The sequence below is a fragment of the Pan troglodytes genome, chromosome 9 (genome assembly GCF_028858775.2).
Source record: "Pan troglodytes isolate AG18354 chromosome 9, NHGRI_mPanTro3-v2.0_pri, whole genome shotgun sequence".
Classification (NCBI taxonomy): domain Eukaryota; kingdom Metazoa; phylum Chordata; class Mammalia; order Primates; family Hominidae; genus Pan; species Pan troglodytes.
In genome coordinates this window covers 124,640,209-124,661,896 of record NC_072407.2, presented here as the reverse complement: position 1 = coordinate 124,661,896, position 21,688 = coordinate 124,640,209, and the positions used below count along the sequence as shown (strand labels likewise).

The 21,688-nt window shown below is 46.8% G+C and overlaps 1 protein-coding gene and 1 long non-coding RNA gene across 7 annotated transcripts in view; both read right to left on the bottom strand.

Moving 5' to 3' along the window:
- UBASH3B (ubiquitin associated and SH3 domain containing B) overlaps positions 1 to 21,688 on the bottom strand; it is a 158,339-nt gene that overhangs the window by 88,477 nt on the left and 48,174 nt on the right. The window lies entirely within an intron of this gene.
- LOC134807390 (uncharacterized) lies at positions 407 to 21,083 on the bottom strand. Its single transcript, XR_010147698.1, has 2 exons — positions 13,372 to 21,083; positions 407 to 11,008 (listed from the first exon to the last, which is right to left on the bottom strand). It is a non-coding gene; the product is annotated as an uncharacterized LOC134807390 (long non-coding RNA).

Below are 21,688 nucleotides of genomic sequence, written 5' to 3'. Positions count from 1 at the left end.
TGAGCCAAGATTGAGCCACCGCACTCCAGCCTGGGCGACAGGGTGAGACTCTGTCTCAAAAAAATAAAAAGAAAAATAGAAAAGAAAAATGAAACAAGCAATGGAGCCCCACTTTTCCTCCTGAGTAGGCTACATTTGCAGGAAATCCAGTACAGCATGCTCCTCCAACACTGTCTAAAGATGAGCTATGGAGAGGGAGTATGATATCGCTACTGCACCTACAGAACGATGGGGAGACCAGACACCGGAAGGGCTCTTCTCCAGGGTACCCTGAATGTCGTGGGCCGAATCAGCACCACATTTTCCAAACCCTTGCCTCCTGACCACGGTTAAGGTTGGGCCCTCTCTGAAATGGTAGATACCTTACACTCACATTTAACAAGGGCGAGGTGCTCAAGTCATTGAGTTTGTTTCTTTTCTTTTCTTTTTTTTTTCTGTTTATGGTGCTATGCTCATCACAGCAACTAGAGTGATTTTATTAAAATCCAAATTTGAGGCCGGGCACGATGGCTCACACCTGTAATCCCAGCACTTTGGGAGGCCGAGGTGGATGGATCACCTGAGGTCAGGAATTCGAGAACAGCCTGGCCAACATGGTGAAACCCTCTCTCTAGTAAAATTACAAAAATTAGCTGGGCATGGTGACGGGTGCCTGTAATCCTGGCTACTCGGGAGGCTGAGGCAGGAGAATCGATTGAACCGGGGGGTGGGGGTTAGGGGGTGGTGGGAGGTTGCAGTGAGCTGAGATCGTGCTACTGCACTCCAGCCTGGGGGAAAGAGCAAGACTCTGTCTCAAAAATAAATAAATAAATAAATAAAATAACATACAAATTTGAGCCTGTTCTTCGAACACTCCCAGTGAGTCCCAAGTGCCTTTCCTCCAGGCAAAGTCCTCATCCCTTGGCATGGGGCTTATGATTCTCAGGATCTTAGGATGCCGCTCACTGGACTCTCCACTTCACCTCCCACTTCCTTTTCATGCAGCACATTCCCCACTTTCTGTCATTTCCTGCACATGCTGGAGTTGTCATGCCTCTGTGGCCCTGTGTGTGCTGTTGCCTCTCTCTGGAATGCCGTTCCCCTTTCCCCCATCTGGTGAATTGCTAATGACATTTTAAGATCAAATGCTACTACCTCCTCTAAGAAGCCAGTTCAGGCCTGGCCCAGCCCATCCATGGCACACAGCTGGCCGCTCCTCTGTGTCCCCACAGTCCTCTGATTGTTCCTCTATTACAGCATTTCCCATGTCAACAGCAACTTTACGTGGCAGTGGTCTGTTTTCATGCCTGTCTCCCAGTAAACTGTGAACTCCTGCAAGGTGGGCCCCTGGTGGTTGCCTCTATGCCCTCTATGCCACAGTGGTGGACCCAGAACATGATGTTTGTCAAACAACAGTGAAGCTAGCACTTATGCCGCAACTTCTTCGTGCCTGCCCCGATTCTAAGCACTCCACACATAATAATTCATCTGCTCCTCGCCAAAACCTGAAGAAGTAGGTACCAGTGTCATCATGATCTTACCGATGAGTACACCGAGGCACAGTGACAATTACAAAGCTAGTAAGTGGAAAGCCAGATATGGAATCCAGGAAGTCTGCCTCCAGAGCTTAGGCTCTTAACTCTGTGTAATAATATCTATCAATAGATGAATGAACGAAATAACCAGAAATCAAACTCCCATTCCTAAGGCAAAGGTCCTCCAGGTTCCAATTTCTAAAATCCCAAGAATAGCTGCCACACTGGGTATCTGGGATGAGGGGACCACCCACCAAAGTCCACATAAGCATTTAAACTCCGGGAGCTCCCAATGACACAGAACCAGCTAGGACAAAAGAGCCCTGCTCTCAAGTTACTTCTACATGCTGACATAGCCTCACCCAGAAGCACCAGAAAATCCACTCAAAGTTTCCCATAGCCACCCCCAGGGCCACCCTGCCTCCTTCCTATTACAATGAAACTTGAGATTTTTGAGGTTTCTTCATGATGATCTAGCTCCAAAACACAATGCACATGGAAACAGGAAAGGTTTACCACTAACTCTCTAAGCCATCGGCCCGTGGTTTCTACCCAGTGCTCTTCGGGACTCTTTCTTGGAACTGGGCTGAAACATCCCTTGGGCCTGCCTGCCACTGTTGTCTGATGGGCCCAGATAACTGACAAGGATGGATACTTTGAGACACTTGCCTGGGGCCTGCCTTTCCACCACCTTCTCCAAATCTGCTTAGAGCTGCTCGCAGGGAAGAACAGATGAATTTGGCCTTTTGCTGGTGAGCAAAGCAGAATATGAGAAGAAACCAACACCTCTGGGAAAACGGATACATGGGAGAATGTGTCTCCAAAGGAGATCACAGTGGAAATGAAATCAGGTTTGGAGACAAAGGCTTTAGCCTGGAGACTTGGCTCTACTATTCACTAACTTAAGGACTTAGGTTATTTACCATATTTGAGTCACATCTGCAAAGGAGGTTAACGGCTTCCTCATGCATTGTGATGAACAAATGAAATGTTATATACAAAAGGGCTTTGTAATCTAAACAGTGGTTTCCAAACCTGGTTAATTGTCAGAATTGCCAAAGGATTTTTTTTTAAAGTACAGATTTCCGATCCTCTTAAGCCTACTGAATTAAAATCGCCAGGAGGAGCCCAGGAATCTGGATTTTCAGAAACTTTCTGGGAGCTTCTGAAGCATAACCACAACTCTAAAGCTCTGTGCAAAGGCTGGCAGTATTATAGCCCCATGGTGAAAGAAATACCAGGTCTGGGCCGGGCGCGGTGGCTCACGCCTGTAATCCCAGCACTTTGGGAGGCCGAGGCGGGCGGATCAAGAGATCAGGAGATTGAGACCATCCTGGCTAACATGGTGAAACCCCGCCTCTACTAAAAATACAAAAAATTAGCCAGGCATGGTTGTGGGCACCTGCAGTCCCAGCTACTCGGGAGTCTGAGGCAGGAGGATGGCATGAACATGGGAGGCAGAGCTTGCAGTAAGCCGAGATCATGCCACTGCACTCCAGCCAGGGGGACAGAGCGAGACTCCATCTCGAAAAAAAAAAAAAGAAACACCAGATCTGAATATTATGCTTAAAGGGTAACCCCCTAGAGCTGTCAGACTTCCATGTGAAGAATTCCTAAGGAATGTGACTTCACTATGGATATTCAGAAAAGAAGCCCAATTCTCTACCAAGCTGGAGCTTAGAGACCAAAGAACTCAGGAAGAGTAGTTTTCTCCTTGGATATCTAGATGGTTCCTTCTGCCACTGAGCACTCTCCTAGACAAAGAAAAGTCTCAAAATATCCAGAGACACACAGACATTTCCCGTCTCTCTCAGTATCTGGCAGAAGCAGAAGAACCAGAAAAAAGATGTTGCAAGTTAGAAATGGACCCGTGCAGCAAAAGACAATCTTCAAGTGTTTGAGACCTGTACTTGGGTTCCTGGAGTGCAGGAGAGAACCAGGACACCTATCAGTAATTAGGAGAGGCAGAATGTTTAAGTCAAAGTCTTGCAAGGCGAGGAAGCAAGAGAGCATGAGGGCGGAGCTCTAGGTCCCACTGGGCCATCCACCAAGGGCAGCCTTCAGCTGGTCACTACCCTCCCTGTGCCTCTGTCTTCATCTGTAAAATGTGATACAACTTGTCTACTGCAGGAAGCTTTGTGAGCTTCAAACAAAATAACAGATGCAAAAGGTTGCAGGGCCCTGGGAGAGGGCAAATACCATGTGATGTCTTTATTCTTCAAAAGTATGATGACTAATGCATTATACAAGAATCAAAAAGTCCGTGTAACTGGTTCATCCAATAAACAGTGTCTTCTATGAATGTCATTCTTTGACTCCTTAAGAAAAAGAAGCCTGTCTCTGCTAAGAGGCATCCCCAAAGAACAGAGTAGCATGTTTCTAAATTTCACCCAATAGCAGTGAAATGCATTAACAGATTTGCCGATGAGCTGCTTAGCCTAAGAAGTTATGTTAGGAGACCTGGAAAAGAAGGGTTAAAAGTGAGCAACCTCACTAGGGTAAAAAGGAAAGATCCTGGAAGGCTTTTGGAAACCACTAAGTAACAAATGTAGCTCCCACCTCCCACCCACGCACCACTGGAAATAACTTTAAATAATGCATCTGAGAATGTCTGCAGAACAGGCAGTCTGGATTAAGGACTTTTAAAGGGATGGTGTTTGAACAAGGATTCTTTCAGGGAAACCATCTTGAGAATTACTGAACTCTCAGGCAAGCTCACTCTGACAAATATCCTTAAGCAAGCTTTGAGCTAGAGCTGAAATCCTGGTGTGGTAAATATCATCATATGGGAAAGCAATTCAGAGCAAAAAAGATTTAGTGGTCCTCCCAGCCACCACATTCCCACTCCCACCCCCCCGTAGTGCTGTGGAAGATTTGCTTACTCTAAGTGAACAGAATTCCATAAAGAGCTTGGCTGGTCAGTCAGCATCTGTTGTAGAAACTGACCTAGAGTCATTCATTCTTTTTTTTTTTTTTTTTTTTTTTTTTGAGACACAGTCTTGCTCTGTTGCCCAGACTGGAGTGCAGTGGCGCGATCTTGGCTCACTGCAAACCTCCACCACCGGGTTCAAGCGATTCTTCTGACTCAGCCTCCAGAGTAGCTGGGACTACAGGCACACGCCACCACGCCTGGCTAATTTTTTGTATTTTTGGTAGAGACGGGGTTTCACCGTGTGAGCCAGGATGGTCTCCATCTCCTGACCTTGTGATCTGCCCACCTCGGCCTCCCAAAGTGCTGGGATTACAGGCGTGAGCCACCGCGCCTGGCCGAGTCATTCATTCTTTTAACATCTACTATGTGTCAGACATTTTTCTAGCCTTGGGGATATAGCAGAGAAAAAAAAAATACAAAGATTTTTGACCTCATGCAGTTTATATTCTAGGGGAGAGGACAGTTATAGTAAGCGTTTTGGAAAAAATAAGGCAGGGAAGGGTGGGAAGGGATTCCTATTTTGCATGGAAAGATTAGATAAAGGTAATGAATGAGTCAGGGAGGGAGAGCTCTGTGGATAGCTGTGTGAAGAGCCTTCCTGGAAGAGCAAGCACAAAGGCCCCAGGCAGTGGCGTGTGTAGCGTATTCAAGGAACAAAGAATAGACCATGTGGCTTCAGCTGAATGGGCAAGGAGGTACATGCTAGGAAATAGATTCAGAGAGGTAGCAAGGGAACACCCTAGAGACAGGAAGGCTTTAGATTTAACTTTGTGATACAGAGAACGTTGGGGCATTTTGAGCAGTGGAGTGATTCCATCTGCCTTACACTTTGAAAGGATCTCCAACTATTCTGATGAGAAGAGACTACAAGAAAGCAAAAGCCAAAACAGGGAGACCAGGTTGGAGGCAATTGCAATAATACAAGCAAGAGAGAATGCCAGGGATTTGGATCTGTGGAAGCGGCGAAGCTGACAGATTCACTGATGGACTGGATGGAAAAAGTGAGGCGCTAAGGGTGACTCCAAGGCATTAGAATGAACATCTGGAAGAAAGAGTTATCCTGCTTGGAGATGACAAGACTGTGGGAGATGCCTATTTGACATCCATAGGAGATGCTGAGTACGGAGTCTGGAAAATGGGAGAGAGGACTGGGTGGGGGAAGTAAGTGCAGTAGTTGTCAGCATATGGATAGTACATAAAGCCAGGAGTTTGGAGACTACTATGGGGGTGAGTTTAGACAAAGGAGAGAAGGGGTCCATGGTTTTCAGCTGAGGGCCCTCCAATATTTACAGGTGAGGAGATGAGGAAGCCAGCCAAGGAGTTGGAGCAGAAGCAGGCACCGCAGTAGGAGGACTAAGAGAGAAGAAACTCCTAGAAGCCAAGGGTCTTTAAGGAAGCATCGAGAGAGGACTGATCGCCTGCATCCAATGCTGCTGATGGAGGATGGAATTGCTCACAATATATGGCACTACTGTGGCCATTAGTGACCTTGATGACAGCAGCTTTGGGGGGCAGTGTGACAGAAGCCTGAATGAAATAAGTTTAAGAGAAAAGAGGAGGATAGGAAGTGGAAACAGCCAGTAGAGACAACTTGTTTGGGAAGTGTTACTGTTCAAGAATCTGATTTAACACTTCAGGTTTTGCAAGAAGAGAAACAGATGAAATGATCTTTCCAGCTACTAAGGCTGATTATTACTACCTTTGCTGGGAGGCTCCTTGACCTATGTGATGGGATACATAGATGCCTGGTTCTGATGAACTCATGATGTGAACCACAGGTTTTTCCCTCTCAGAGACTTATTTTAAGGAGGACGAAGGGGAAAAGACAAGGAGAGAGTAATAAAAGAAAGGGACAAGAAAAATGGTAAGAAAGACTTTTAAAGAGTTTCAAGCCATGTTAAGTTTCCTAAACCATTTCTTTTCCATTGCAAACATCACTAACATAACTCCCAAATTTCCTGGTTAAATTTAGCACAGATGTAAAATTTTGAGCACTGGTGGACATGGGTATCTAAACCAATCATCTGATGAGGAAATTGAAGCTTAGAGAAGGGAATTGACTTCCGGGCACTCCCAAATATTAGCCGCGTGGTCTTAGACAAGTTACTTTTAACCTCAGCGTGTTAGTTAATCCATCTGTAAATTGGCAGTGTAAGAATACCCATCACCAATCTAACGTAATCATGCTTAGATTGTTCGAACAGCAGCTAGCACATGGTAATACTCAGTAAGTGTTTTTTATTTATTTTTGAGAGACGGTCTCAATCTGTCGCCCAGGCTGGAGTGCAGTGGATCAATCATGGCTCACGGCAGCCCCAGCCTCCTGAGCTCTGGTGGTCCTCCTGCCTCAACCTCCCAGGTTTCTGGGACTACAGGCATGTAGCAAAATGCCCAGCTAATTTTTTTGTATTTTTAGGTGAGACGGTGTTTCACCATGTTGCCCAGGCTGGGTTATTCTTTATTTCTGTTGCCCAAGTCAGGTGGAGGAATTGTGTCAGATTGGAGTAAGAAGAGGATGATTCTACCTTATCCCTCCCGCCACAAAACACACACATGCACTACGAGTTAGCTTTTCATTTCTGACCCTCTAATATCCCTTTTTTTGGGCTCCAATCAAAAAGACTTTTCTTTATTCCATACTATGAATATAAAAAGTACTACAATTGAGGACCTGCTGGGTGCAGTGTTAATTTGCTTTTACATATGTCATCATACTTAATCCTCACACAATCCCTACTATCCAATTTCCCCCCCTAAATATCCCATTTGATGGATCAAGAAGCCAGTGCTCAAAGCTTAAATAACTTGCCCAAGGTCACACGGCTGGAGATGGCAGATTCAAACCTGGAGTCTGAGACTCCACATCCTTTCACAAGTCTGCCCAATAATATAACACTAGTACCCAATGCCGTGCACTGACTTAGTGACTTGCAAGGAATCTGAGGCGCCAGGGCTCTAGGTTAGGTAGTTTTAGAACAAGAAATGCTTCATCCGAAATGTATTTTAAACATTAGACTAGGTAGGTATGCATCCACTTTCTTGGATGTGTTTAAAACTTGGATGAGGCCGGGCATGGTGGCTCACACCTGTAATCCCAGCACTTTGGGAGGCCGAGGCGGGAGGATCACTTGAGGTTAGGAGCTCGAGGCCTGCCTGGCCAACATGGTGAAACCCCGTCTCTACTACTAAAAATACAAAAATTAGCCAGACTTGGTAGCGGGTGCCTGTAATCCCAGCTACTTGGGAGACTAAGGCAGGAAAATTTCTTGAACCCAGGAGGTGAAGGTTACGGTGAGCCAAGATGGTGCCACTGCACTCCAGTCTGGGTGACAGAGTGAGACTGGTGACAGAGTGAGACTTGTCTGAAAAAAAAAAAAAGAAAGAAAGAAACTTGGGTGAGAAATCCACGTACAGTTGAATTTATTCTCACCAGGCAAGGACTGGCCTAGTGTCATGGGGGGTGGGGGACAGTAGGGGAAGGGAACAGGAAGTCATTTGCTGGTGGTTGACCAGGCCCCCTGTGACTTCTCAGAGTTGTAGAACTGCCACCAACAGTCACAGCAGTTCCTGGAGAACAACGAGAAACTTGGGGTCAGCCAGAAGGCACCTGTGGTGATATCACGAGGTACAGCGGTGGAAAATACACACTTTCTAAGGGGCTGTTTCCCCACTTTGCTGAACACAGGGTACCAGAGAAACTAATTATAGCCACTGAGGGCAATTGACATTTACAAGCATCCGTGCTGTGTGCAGTGCTTCTCCCTCTACTGATCTGTGGCCAGAGCCATGCCTAATGCATGTGGTGGAGGCCACAGGATCCAGGCAGCCTGGGTGTGACAAGGACATCCTCCTCCCTACCCCTTCTTACTGCCAGGAAATCTCTCACACTACTGCAGGTCTGCTATATTCTGATGTGATTATCTCCTCGGACTGTGGGGTAGCATCACTTCCTCAGGGGCAGAGAGGGAACCTGGCCCTTCCAATATCGGTTATTCCAGGAAGTGGTGGTTCTTAGGACAGGCAATGAGGATTTGGAAGGAAGGCCTTAGGTGGGAGAAGAAGAGAGAATCTCCATGTCTCTGGGCCTTGCTTTCTTATGCTAGTACTCCCGGGAGTCTGGCAAAACTTGAGGACTTTTCTGGGGGCTAGAGGACAGGGATCTCTGTCATACAGTGGTAGCTTTGAGGGAACCCCCTGAGAATGGGCTGGTCCTAAGCGTAGTCCTGATCCTGAGCTGCTAGTAAAGTCTTGTTCTGTTTGTTACACCTTGGCCTCGGCTGTGCTATGGGAAATTAAGGCATCAATCTGTGTGACTACTTAGACAGGACGGGAGAAGGGGAGATGAGGCTATAATCATCCTGATTCCATCTAACATCTCCAAATTGTGAGGCTAGAAGAGCCATGACCGACAGCTTCTACCGAGAGAAAAGGCAAGGCTTTTGTCTTTCTCTTCCTTCCAGCAAAGCTTTCTGGGGCTCCCCTCTTTAGCCTGGTCTGCTGTTCAAGATTCAGAAAACTGAACTGGACTCCTTAGACAGGAATTTTACAGAACTGGGTGACACTGTGGTTGCGTTACCTGCCTTCAGGTGGAGAAAGGACATGTCTGCAACCCAAACCTCCTTACAGAGCGGGGCAGACTGAAAGCTCTGAGCAAGGTCTCCCACAGGCAACCTTGCCTCAGGAGGTGAAAGGACATCCTGATGTCCCAAGCCTCTGGGTGGACAGCGATTCCCCATGCAAGAGGCCACACAAGGGATATTAGAGGGGCAGAGATGAAAAGCTAACTCACGGCACATGTGTGTGTTTTGTGGAGGGAGGGATAAGGTAGAATCATCCTCCCTACTACAATCTCACACAATTCCTCCATGTGACTTGGGCAATAGAAATAAAAAATAACCCAGCCTGGGCAACATGGCAAAACACCGTCTCTACTAAAAATACAAAAAAATTAGCTGGGCATTGTGCTACATGCCTGTAGTCCCAGCAAGCTGGGAGGTTGAGGCAGAAGGACCACATGAGCTCAGGAGGCTGGGGCCGCAGTGAGTCATGGATTGAGCCACTGCACTCCAGTCTGGGCAACAGAGTGAGACCCTGTCTCAGAGCTCTCCTCTGCAGCTGAGATCCCCCTTCCTCTCGCAGTTCTCACCAGCCCCAGCTTGCTGCTACTACCGTGCAGTTTTTCTGCCCCCACAGAGGGACACTGCATCACGATCAGGAAATTCCACCTCCTCGTCCTCTCTCCACAGTCCCTGCTGCCTCTAATCCAATACTGGAAAGAGAAAGCTGAAACAGGGACAAAGAAAGGAAGCACTTGAATCTCCTCTGTTTCTGGAGCATTTTCAAATGACAGGAAAATGTAATTTTGACTACAATTCAAGGGGTTGAACACCATGACCCTCTAGTCCTTGGCAGGGGAGTGCTGCCTCTGTCAGCAAATAGTGGCTAAGCCAGGGGACCACGGTGGAGGCTGGAGACCTCTCTCTTTGTGGTTACAGAACCTGGCAATGGCTGGAAAGCCATATGTTGTGTTCTGAGACTCAAGCATAAACTTCTGCTGGATGTTTGGATTTCGGTTTTTTAATTATCCCCTGTTTTGAGAGAGAAAAAAGGGGTGTGTGTCTATGTGTGCTTTGAAGGAAGTAGGGGAACAGATGGGTGGAGAGAATAGAAAGAGGAGAGGAGCCGTCATTATTGGGCTTTCGGATTCGTGTTTCTCCAGCAGTTTCTGCTGTGTCTCTTTGGTGACACATCGGGTAAATGGCCCTAAAAGATGATAGCTATGCCGAAGCTACAACAGCCTCAGAGGTTCTATTGATTCAGAAGCTTTCTGGATTGTCTCTCCCGTAGCATATGCACCACCTCATTCTTAACAGACACTGACAGCAGCGCTACAACTGTTTTGAAGGAGGCAACTTTTGATGGCAGCAATACAAGGTCTGTCCAGACCATGAAGTCCCACCTCAACCGCCAATCAATAATAAGACATGACATCTTAAGTGTTATTTAAATGCTAAGCACTGTGTCAGCATTTAACATTTATCTCGGCTGGGCGCAGTGGCTCATGCCTGTAATCCCAGCACTTTGGGAGGCCGAGGCGGGCGGATCACGAGGTCAGGAGATCGAGACCATCCTGGCTAACACGGTGAAACCCCGTCTCTACTAAAAATACAAAAAATTAGCCGGGTGTGGTAGTGGGCGCCTGTAGTCCCAGCTACGCGGGAGGCTGAGGCAGGAGAATGGCGTGAACCCGGGAGGCGGAGCTTGCAGTGAGCCGAGATCACGCCACTGCACTCCAGCCCGGGCGACAGAGCGAGACTCCATTTCAAAAAACAACAAGAACAACAACAAAAAATTTATTTCATTTAGTCTTCAGAACAACTCTATGACATAGGTACTATAATTGCACTCACTTTACAGATGAGCAAAGGAGAAGGTAAATACTTTGTACAAGGTTATGCAGATAATGAGTGCATCCCGGGCTCAGACACAGGCTTGCCAGACACCTCTCTTCTTCAACACCATCCTACCCTGCCTTCCCATCATCAGCTGACATTGCTTCACTCTGTGTGAAGATGGAAAGAGGAAGCACATTTCAGGCTTAATTCTCACCATCAGTATCTTCAGTTTTACTGATGAGGAAACTGAGGGTCACAAGTTGTGAAGCAATCTGTCCAAAGTCACACAACCGTGAAGCAGCAGAACCAGGAGTCAGAGCCAGGACTGAGTTCAATCCTTCACTCTCTCCATTTTACCCCGCTGCCTCTGGGCCAAATACCTGGAAAAAGAGGTCTGCCTCTCACTTGCTTCAGGTTTTAAAGTAAAAGCAGAAGAGGAAGTTCAGAAGGTGTCCTTCTTCAGTGTCCCCTAAATATGAGATTTTGGGAAAGGCTTGACCCTAAGGGCCAATAGGGAGCAATTTCAGGAAGGCTGATTTAGAGAGAATTGGATGGCCTTGTAACATGGTGAGCTCCCCAAGAATGGAGGAGTTCAAGCACAGTCTTGATGACTGTGGCAACACTGTAGACAGCAATTGTTGTTTTGGCTGTCCAGTATCTAAGCACTCTTCTTATTTAGGGGAATCCCAATATGAGCGAAGGGGGAGCCCCGCTAAAGAAGCTGATGGGGCAGATGTTCTGTCTTTCAGCTTCCTGACAGATGATGCCTAGCATATGACTTAGACGAAGGCAATCAACTACTCCCATTAAAGGCTTTGGAACCTAAGGTGACCAAGAGTGGAGGGGTCATGGCAAGTGTCTGCAGCAGTGTCCTTGACTCCTGCCTGTTTCCAGAGTCTGATTATCCATGCCCCTGATCAGTTCTGTGAGCCACCTAAACTCGTTTCCTGCTTAAGTTATCCAGAGGTGGTTTCTAACCTGGATATAAACATCTGATGGAAGGCTGCACTGGATGAGGTCACAAAGCCAGCTGCATATCTGAGTTACTGGTGGAGTTCAGTAAAAATACAGATTCCCATGTTCCCCAAGACCTACTGGATCAGAATTTTCAGGAATAACCCTGAACATTCTTTTTTTTTTTTTTTTTGAGATGGAATGTCGCTTTGTCGCCCAGGCTGGAGATGACTGACATGTGGCCAGATTTGGGAGTGGCTGAGATAAATAAACTTTAGGGCCCCCAAAATAAAATACTATGATTTTCAAAAAAACTCTTACCAAGAATTTGGCCATGGCTCTCAGAAAAATGCAACATGCCTATAGTTTCTTTATAATTGCTAACATAAAGCTTATCTTTTTGGACAAATCACATACACTCCTAAGAGGCTAAAGCTATAATATATCTTCTATTTCCATAGGATATTCCTTCCAAGGCCTTTTGCATCTACAGATCTATTATCACAGTTGATGTGACTTCCCACCTTCCTCAGGTGGGTGAGATCCATGATTTCACGTGCATTCGTCTGATGCCGCAGAGTCAGCTGACCACATGGCTTTTTACTTCCCAAACCAAAGCCTCTCTTCGTCGTGTGGCTATTCTTGGGATCTACAGTGCACCTCCTGTGTGCCCTAAAAAGAGCTTCATCCCATGTGAGCCTCAACTCCTCTGTGTGAAAATGAGGAACACTGGGCCGGGTGCGGTGGCTCACGCCTGTAATCCCAGTACTTTGGGAGGCCAAAGCGGGCAGATCACAAGGTCAGGAGATCAAGACCATCCTGGCTAACATGGTGAAACCCCGTCTCTACTAAAAATACAAAAAATTAGCTGGGCGTGGTGGCAGGTGCCTGTAGTCCCAGCTACTCGGGAGGCTGAGGCAGGAGAATGGCGTGAACCCAGGAGGCGGAGCTTGCAGTGAGCCGAGATCGCACCACTGCACTCCAGCCTGGGCGACAGAGCAAGATCCATCTCAAAAAAAAAAAAAAAACACCCAGAGAAGAAAGATGAATGTCCAGTCAGCTTCCTGGGGCTCAGCTCAGAGATGTACATCCCTGTACCACTATTCCTCATTCATCCAGGAGCAAAATCCCCTCTTCTCCTGCAAATGTAACTGCTGTTAAGAAGCTGCACTTGGTAGTGGAGTTCTATATACTTCAGGGCGTTTGCTTTTGTTTGTGCAACACCACAGGTAGAAAGGTACCTGTGAAACCCATGGAGTTCTCCTCTTGCCTCCCAGCTAGTCAGGGCTGTTGGGTACTTTCTGGTGTAGAAATTCCCTAGCTTCCCTTGGTGACCCTCCTGGTGCTCAACAGGATGCAGAATGTGAGGGAAAAAGAGCGAGCACCAACAGGACCCTGGTTTATGCCTATTACTCAGGGCCAGGATGGAAGCAAGCATGAGAGCCCCTGGGTCCATTTGGGCTGCTGAGAAAGCCCCTCTCGTGTGACGTGCGTCCCCCACCAAGGAAGCATCCAAGTCCACCCTGGGTGTGTATCTACCCAAGCAGCTCCTTAGGAAAGTCAGCAGACCTCCCACCTCCTCATGCTGGAGCTTCATGTCAGCTACCGCCCTCCAGAGGACTTTGAGGACAATCTGGCCATCTGGTTTCTGTACAATCTGCATCCGTATAGTGCTCATAAACTTATCTTCCAGCTCGTTCAAAATGTACACAGCTGAATTCTACTGCTGACTTTGGCACTTGCTCCTGGTATCTGAGAAGAACAGATTCAATTAAAAAGGAAATAACAGATGCTGCAAATCACTCCCTCATTTTCAGAGAAGTTTTTCCCCCCCAGTGCCCTGAATTACTTGATGATGAACAGCAATGCAGTAAAAAAAAAAAAAAAATGCAGCTGGCATGACAACTTCCAACTTGGCTTCAAACCAAGGGGAAGCTGCGGGCTGTCCTTTCTAGATGGTCTTTATGCCCGGCACATTCCTTTGTTTGGTGTGGGTATTATTGTGTAGAGAACTTGGCTGGAAGTAGAGGGATAGAAGAAAATGAACCCTGGGGTTCTTTTAGCCTTAAGATTCTTTGCTATTACTCACTCTTCCTCACAGTATCTTTGTGAGGGGTGTATGTGGTCAGTGGGACATTGAAGGCAGGATTAGTATTCCCATTTTAGAGATGGAAACACAAAGGCCCAAGGACAGCAGGTTATTTGCAAACTCCAGTAAAGGAAATTGGTTCTATCAGAAAACCTTGATTCTTTTTCCACATGCACCTGTGTCCGTTACACAGCATGAGGTAGTAATGAGGCCAAGGCCAGGCTGAAGTGCCCGGGGGCATGCTCAGGAGCCTGAAAGGCATACACGCACTCCTGGCACATGTCCTTGCAAGGCACTTAAAGGCTGCCAGTGCCCGGCCTTCCTCGGCTCCGTTCAGGCCTGCTTATCACATCCTGCCCTGTGCTCAGCTTCACTCTGCCTGAGTCTTGTGAGCCTCCCTTGGACTCAGGGGTGACCATCTTGTTATTGATGACTTGTGATGGGACCCACGTGGCTGGAGACTGACGAAAGAAAAATGGAAGGAAAGAGATGCATTTTGAATAGGGTCTGATTACCTCTCCTCTCTTTCCCTAAGCACTAAAATGATTACGAATTCCAAGGTTTGGACAGGAGATGGGGGACCCCCAAAAATGTGTGCTACGGAGATTTTGGGAGCCTGGGACTGCAAGATTAGGAGCTCCCTTGCCAGAGTGTATAAAGAGGAAGGGTGGGGGCTCTCTTCTGGAGAATTAACTGAGGAGATTCTGCCTGGACACTGAAGCACAAAGTCAGGAGAGCCCAGGCTTCCTTCCATGAATCTCGTTTCCAACAGTCGTCAGAGAACAGGGCTCCCACACTTCCTAACCCATTGACTTTGCTGGGACCTTATTTTCTGAAACAAGAGTCAAGACCAATGTTTCCTTTATGGCCTGTCAATGAAAAGGGATGATTTGAAAATTATGATTATCCCTGAAAATCCAGGATATATGCCTTTATGTTCCCATGGCTGCTCCACCATCTCCACCCCCACCACCCTGCCCCGAGGACAAAGCCTACCCACCTGGGGTTCCTCTCCTTATGGAATGAGAGTCAAAAGCTCTAGGGAAGTGGTATGCGGCATGGGCTTTCTGTGTTCCCATTGCCTACCAATTCTACATGCCCCGTCCCCCTCCCCAGTTCTCCCCAGCAGGCCCTTATGGGGCAGCTTCCACCCCCTATACCACTTCTACTTTCGTGCCTTTATTTGTCCATTTTTGGCTAGATCGGCAATAGCTATGATTTAGCAAGATCACACGCTTCTGGAGGCAGAGATTGAGGATACCACGACCAGATGGATGGATGAACGTTTGACTTCTGGCTCTGCCACTTTCCAGGTGGGGGAGATCATGTCTGGTCCTTAATGTCCCTGAGCCTTCTTTTCAAGAAATGGGATGAGACTGGACCTGCCTTGGAGGGTGGTTGTGATGATACAGAGATAATATGTGCAGAAGGCAGCACAATGCCTGGCTTGTAATAAGCGTGCACAACAATGGTGGCCCCATCATCTCTCCAACCACCAGCACACTCTGGGACTTGCTCTTTCTCCTCCTCCTAAATGCCTTTCCTAAACTGCATTTACCTCTGTCTTCTAACTGTTGGCCTTATCTTTCTTCTGCTGTGAGAACCTGGAAGCTAGACCATGTTGTTTATCATGATTATCTTAAATCCATGATTCAGAATGCTTTTTTTTTTTTTTTTTTTGAGACAGTCTCACTCTGTCGCCCAGGCTGGAGTGCAGTGGTATGACCTCGGCTCACTGCAGCCTCTGCCTCCTGGGTTCAAGCAATTCTCCTGCCTCAGCCTCCCAAGTAGCTAGGATTATAGGTGCCCGCCACCATGCCTGGCTAATTTTTGTAATTTTAGTGGAGACGGGCTTTCACCATGTTGGCCAGGCGGTCTCGAACTCCTGGCCTCAAGTGATCTGCCTGCCTCAGCCTCCCAAAGTGCTGGGATTACAGGCGCGACCCACAGCCCCTGGCCTCGAGAATGCTCTTTTGATCTAGGCAAATGAATGAACTAACAAATGAACAAACACATAAACCAAAAACAGGTTAGAGCTCTAGTTTTTGAGACCGTGTGATAATCTCTTCCAGAACTCTAGGAGAAAAGGCTAGGTGGGGACTCAAATTCCTCCCTTGCAAAAGCCTTAGATTAGATAATTCCACCCAGGATGTCAGGAATGCTTGATGACTTGGAGCATTTCTGCTGATTGTAGGCCTATACCCAGAAAGAGTTAACCAGCAGCTGCTGGGTTTATTTTCATTCTCTTTAATAAGGGAATCAAAGCAGCAGGACACAAACACACTGAATCTCTAATCACTCCAACACCCACACATGTTCCCCATCCCCTTCTGATTTAGTAAAGTCAAAGCTCGCTTACCACGCAATACATTTGACTGGCTTCTACAGCGGCTCACTTGTAAGTGATGAAATCTCAGCTTTTCCCCCAAACCTTTATTCCTGAAAGTCCATCATTACCAAACTCTTCCCCTGGAATAGATATTGGTATTGCCCTCTTGCTGCAGCCTCTTTTACAACGTAGACATGAAGGTGGGGCCGGGGATGGGAAAGTGAAGACTTCTAAGTCTCCAATAACATAGTTTGTTTTGAGACAGGGTCTCGCCTTGCTCTGTCACCCAGGATGGAGTGCAGTCGTGTGATCATGGCTCATTGCAGCCTTGCCAGGCTCAAGTGATTCACCCATTTCAGCCTCCTGAGGAGCTGGGACCACAGGCATGTGCCACCACACCCAGCTAATTTTTGTATTTTTTGTAGAGACAGTGTTTCACCATGTTGCCCAGGGTGGTCTCGAACTCCTGGGCTCAAGCCATCTGCCAGCCTCAGCTTCCCAAAGTGCTAGGGTTACAGGCATGCACCACTGTACCTGGCCATGAATGAGTTTATCATGTTTAAGTTGGCTGGGTTCTGCATTAAGGGAAGTGACCATGTACTGAACACTGGCTAGATACATTATATACATGTTCTCATTTCTCAATAACTGTGACAGAAGGATTATTATACGCTTTCGGCTGGTGAGAAAAATTGAAACCTAAAATGGGAACTTGCCCCGTATTACATGGCTCCTGGAAGACAGAGCCAAGACTCATGCCAACATCATACTTAGAGATGCCTGACTCCAAAACCTGCGTGGATCTTTTTGAGGGATGCAAGTGAATGGTGCTATTTGGCAATAAAACTTTTTGGAAGAATGAATGAATAAATAGGTTACCAAAAGCCAAACAAGAAGGCCGGGCACACTGACTCACACCTGTAATCCCAGCACTTTGGGAGGCCAAGGTGGGCGGATCACTTGAGGTCAGGAGTTCAAGACCAGCCTGGCCAACATGGTGAAACCCCGTCTCTACTAATAATACAAAAAAATTAGCTGGGTGTGGTGGTACACGCCTGTAATCCCAGCTACTAGGGAGGCTGAGGCAGGAGAATTGCTTGAACCTGGGAGGCAGAGGTTGCAGTGAGCCGAGATTGTGCCACTGCACTCCAGCCTGGGTGACAAGAGTGAAACTCCATCTCAAAAAAAAAAAAAGCCAAGCAAAGTTCAAAATGACTTAACAAAACTCCTTGGAGAATAGTCAGCATCTCACCTCTGAGGAGCAATCTCTCCTAGCCTCTCTTCTCTAGCATGTTGAAGATGGTGACAACCTGCTCTTAATTCCTTTCCTTTGGACACTGAGTCTCCAAACAGTAAGTGGCTTGGAACTAAAGCCCAGTTTTCAGATTTCTGGCTCAGTGTGTTTCCTAGCATTATGATGTCAGGAGAAGAGATAGCCAAAGAAGAACTCTATCGTAGTATTCAGGCATCATAAATTATATATTAGAGGCCAGGTGCAGTGGGTTCATGCCTGTAATCCCAGCACTTTGGGAGGCCAAGGCAGATGGATCGCCTGAGGTCAGGAGTTCGAGACCAGCCTGGCCAATACGGTGAAACCCCATCTCTGCCAAAAATACAAAAATTAGCTGGGTGTGGTGGCGCACACCTGTAATCCCAGCTACTCGGCTGTGGCAGAAGAATCGCTTGAACACAGGAGGCGGAGGTTGCAGTGAGCCAAGACTGCGCAACTGCACTCCAGCCTGGGTAACAGAGCGAGACTCCATCTCAAAAAAAATAAATAAAAATAAAAATTATATATTAGATTAGCTGTTTATTGCTACTGGAAGAGACAAATGAGACAATAGCCTTTAACTGCCACCTGAGATTTAGGTTGCTTATTCATTCAGCAAATATATATTTACCAGGCATTGTGGTTAGTAATGACAAAAAATAAAAAATAAAAAGATAAGCTGTCAGAAACCTCACAGCTTAGTGAGAAAAAAGGCTCATTCAAATAATTGTCTTTTATTATGGCAAGTGCTAAGCAAAGTACAAACAAGGTGCTTGGGCAGCCCAGAGGAGGAAGAGGCAAATTTGTTCTCTTGCAAGGAGTAGAAGAGGCACCACGCAGAGAAGGCACACGCTAGGAAAAGGTTACCACTCCCCGTCAGAAGCAAGAGGAAAATAGTGGAAAAGCCTGCAGAGTAGGGTTGTAGCCTGTTCTTCTGGGACAGGAGAGTGTCATTGCCTAATGGCTTCCAAGAAAGTAAGTAGGTCAGCTAGTCCCAGATATTTGGATTTTATGGACCAATATCCTTTGAAAAACAGGGGTCTATGGGGTAGGCGGGGGTGGATTGTGTGGATTTAATGTTTAATTTTCTCCAGCAAAAATCTGCATCTGAAATCCCCATGATCAATTACCACCATCAGTTCATAAAAGTAAGGATGTTTTAATCACAAAAAAAGTAGAAAGGGTACCATCTCAGAATAAAAGGAACTTCCTTCTAAGGAAGATCATCTACCAATCTTCCACTGGCATTCTTTTTTACTTGACTCATTTCATTGTGGACTAATGACAACAGAATTTAGGTCCAAAGTCAGGACTGAAGAATGTAGCCCATTAACCCAGATAGATTTAGAGACAAACAATTTTCTTTTACCTAGAATGGTGCAATCTTCTGCCATATAAACATGTTAATCTACAGAAATGTGCAGCTGAAATTCTCCATCTTATATTCCCTTTTCAGTATGTGACTGCGTACATATATGTTTCTTCTTGGTACTCCTAGCCAAGGATTTCTATAACTATCCATCTACATAGTTCCTCTAAAAGCCTACAAGTCCACTCGTTAGATTCCAACATCAGGAGATCAGCAAGCCTCAAACTCATCATTCTAAAGGCTCTCCTTGAGCCCTTCCACAGACACCCTCAGAAAATCAGCAACTCCCTAAAAGAATCTCGTATCTAGGTACTGGAGTAAAATGCAGAATGTACACTCTCTAGCTTAACAACACAAGTTGTTAGCAACAAAGCTATTTCTCCAGACCTTTATGGGAGGAATTTCCCCACAGATGGCCAGATGTGCAAACAAGACCTTTGAGTGCCTTTCAGAGCTTGGATTATAGAAACCAGCAAAAGTGTATAGCAATGGAGAGGGATTCTTCCAAATAAGCCTAAAGTCCCAAGCCCTAGATCTGAATCCAGGGGTGGCATTAAGAATTAGAGCTCTGTGGCGCATGCCTGTAATCCCAGCTACTTGGGAGGCTGAGGCAGAAGAATTGCTTGAACCCGGAGGTGAAGGTTGCAGTGAGCTGAGATCGCGCAACTGCACTCTAGTCTGGGCAACAAGAGTGAAACTCCATCTCAAAAAAAAAAGAAAAAAAAAAAAAAGAAAGAAAAGAATTAGAGCTTTGGTAAATAAAGAAGGAATTTTTTGGCTTTTCTCTTCATGAGGAACATTTTGACCCCTTCAGAATGGACATGAGATGGACTGAGAGCTGAACCCAGGCAGCCCCTACGTGTGTCCCAGTGCCTCCGTGTGACTTGTGGAGTGGATGCCACACCTGTGATCACAGGAGTCCAGCCTGGTCAACGCCTCACGAAAGAAGGGCATCAGCTGCTGCGGATTGATTTAGTCAGAGCAAGGGTGGAACGCAGTCCTGTGATAAAGTTGAACGAAGATGGGAGGTCAGCACATCCATCGGCAGCCATTTTCTTTCTACTCTCAAAGCCCCCCAGCCTCCCTATTAACTACATGAGGTGGTAGATGGCAGTGGATGCCCCCATGAGTTGGTGAGATTTAAGGTCCCTGGTGAGGAAGCCCAGAAGCCACAAGCACATTTGTGACGGTAGCGCCTGGGGCAACAGTCCTCCTTGATTAGGGCTAGAGAGCAGGCCTTGCTTCAACAATTTCTGTGAGACACTGTCATGGCGTGTAAAGGGAAGGCTGGCCCTCGGGCAATGGGTAGTGGACTCTCGGATTGACTGTCAGTAATGGAGGGATTTTAGATTTTTTTCTTTTTTTCTTTTTTTTCTTTTTTTATGTTTTTCGAGACAGAGTCTGGCTCTGTCGCCCAGGCTGGAGGGCAGTGGTGCAATCTCAGCTCACTGCAACCTCTGCCTCCCAGGTTCAAGCGATTCTCCTGCCTCAGCCTCCTGAGTAGCTGGGATTACAGGCACATGCCACCACACCCGGCTAATTTTTGTATTTTTAGTAGAGATGGTTTTCACCATGTTGGCCAGACTGGTCTCAAACTTCTCACCTCAAATGATCTGCCTGCCTCAGCCTCCCGAAGTGCTGGGATTACAGGCATGAGCCACTGCTCCCAGCCAGGATTTTAGATTTAGCTGCAACCTCAAAGCTCTGGGACTCATGAGTCCGGCTGGCAGCTAGGAGGGCAAACTGTGTCCACGGGGATAGTTTCTGTCTGTGCAGAGCCAAGGCCCAAACATATGTTGGCCAGGTTAGTGCCTGCTCCCTCCCATAGTTACAGTAACAAGGCTTAGAGCCTGAAAACAAATCCTTCTTTAATCATAGGTCTTTTTATCAGAGTGACCTTCTTTTCTTCTAACCCCCCAAATAAGGAAAACATAAGACAGTTGCCTATTTTCACCCAATGCCACTTCAAGAAAGTGCGGCCCTTAAAGAAACCCCATAATAAAGTTTTCTATTAAAAAAAAAAATTGTTGACGGGGCACGATGGTCATGCCTGTAATCCCAGCAGTTTGGGAGGCCAAGGCGGGCAGATCACTTGAGGTCAGGAGTTCAAGAACAGCCTGGCCAACATGGTGAAACCCTGTCTCTACTAAAAGTACAAAAACTAGCCAGGCATGGTGGTGTGTGCCTGTAGTCCCAGCTACTCGGGAGGCTGAGGCAGGAGAATTGCTTGAACCTGGGAGGTAAAGGTTGCAGTGAACCGAGATCACGCCACTGCACTCCAGCCTAGATGACAGAGTGAGGCTCAGTCTCAAAAAAAAAAAAAAAAAAAAAAAAAAAGATTTCCAGAGACACCCATCTGTAACCTCTCTGAGGAAAGTGGCCTCTCTAACACGCCACCAACCTGACACTCGGGGAATTCGCTTATCTTCTGCAACTAAAGTCCTTCGGTTCCCCCATGCTCAAGTGCTCCTGGAAACTACTCTCCTACTCACGGCTGACTCGCGTAGCCTTTCGTAAGGCCATCTTCAACAGAGGTAAAGAGCAGAAGGTGTTTTCAATGCTGAGAAATGTGAACTTCTTCCAGCCACCTTCTCAGAGGAAGACTCAGGAGGCTGTGATTCGGACGCTCCATATGACACCAAGTTAGACTGTTCAACTGGCAGGTTTCAAGCCAAGGACTCAGCCCGTAAATAAAAGGTCACTCAGCTTTCGTTCCTGTAAGTTGCCCATTCAGCTTATAAAGCACTTGCTGCCATTGGCAAAACTTGGCTTTGGTCTGCAAAAGCCCCACCGCCGCAGGCACCCTGAGTAAGTTAGGTTGGTTTCCGAGTCCAAG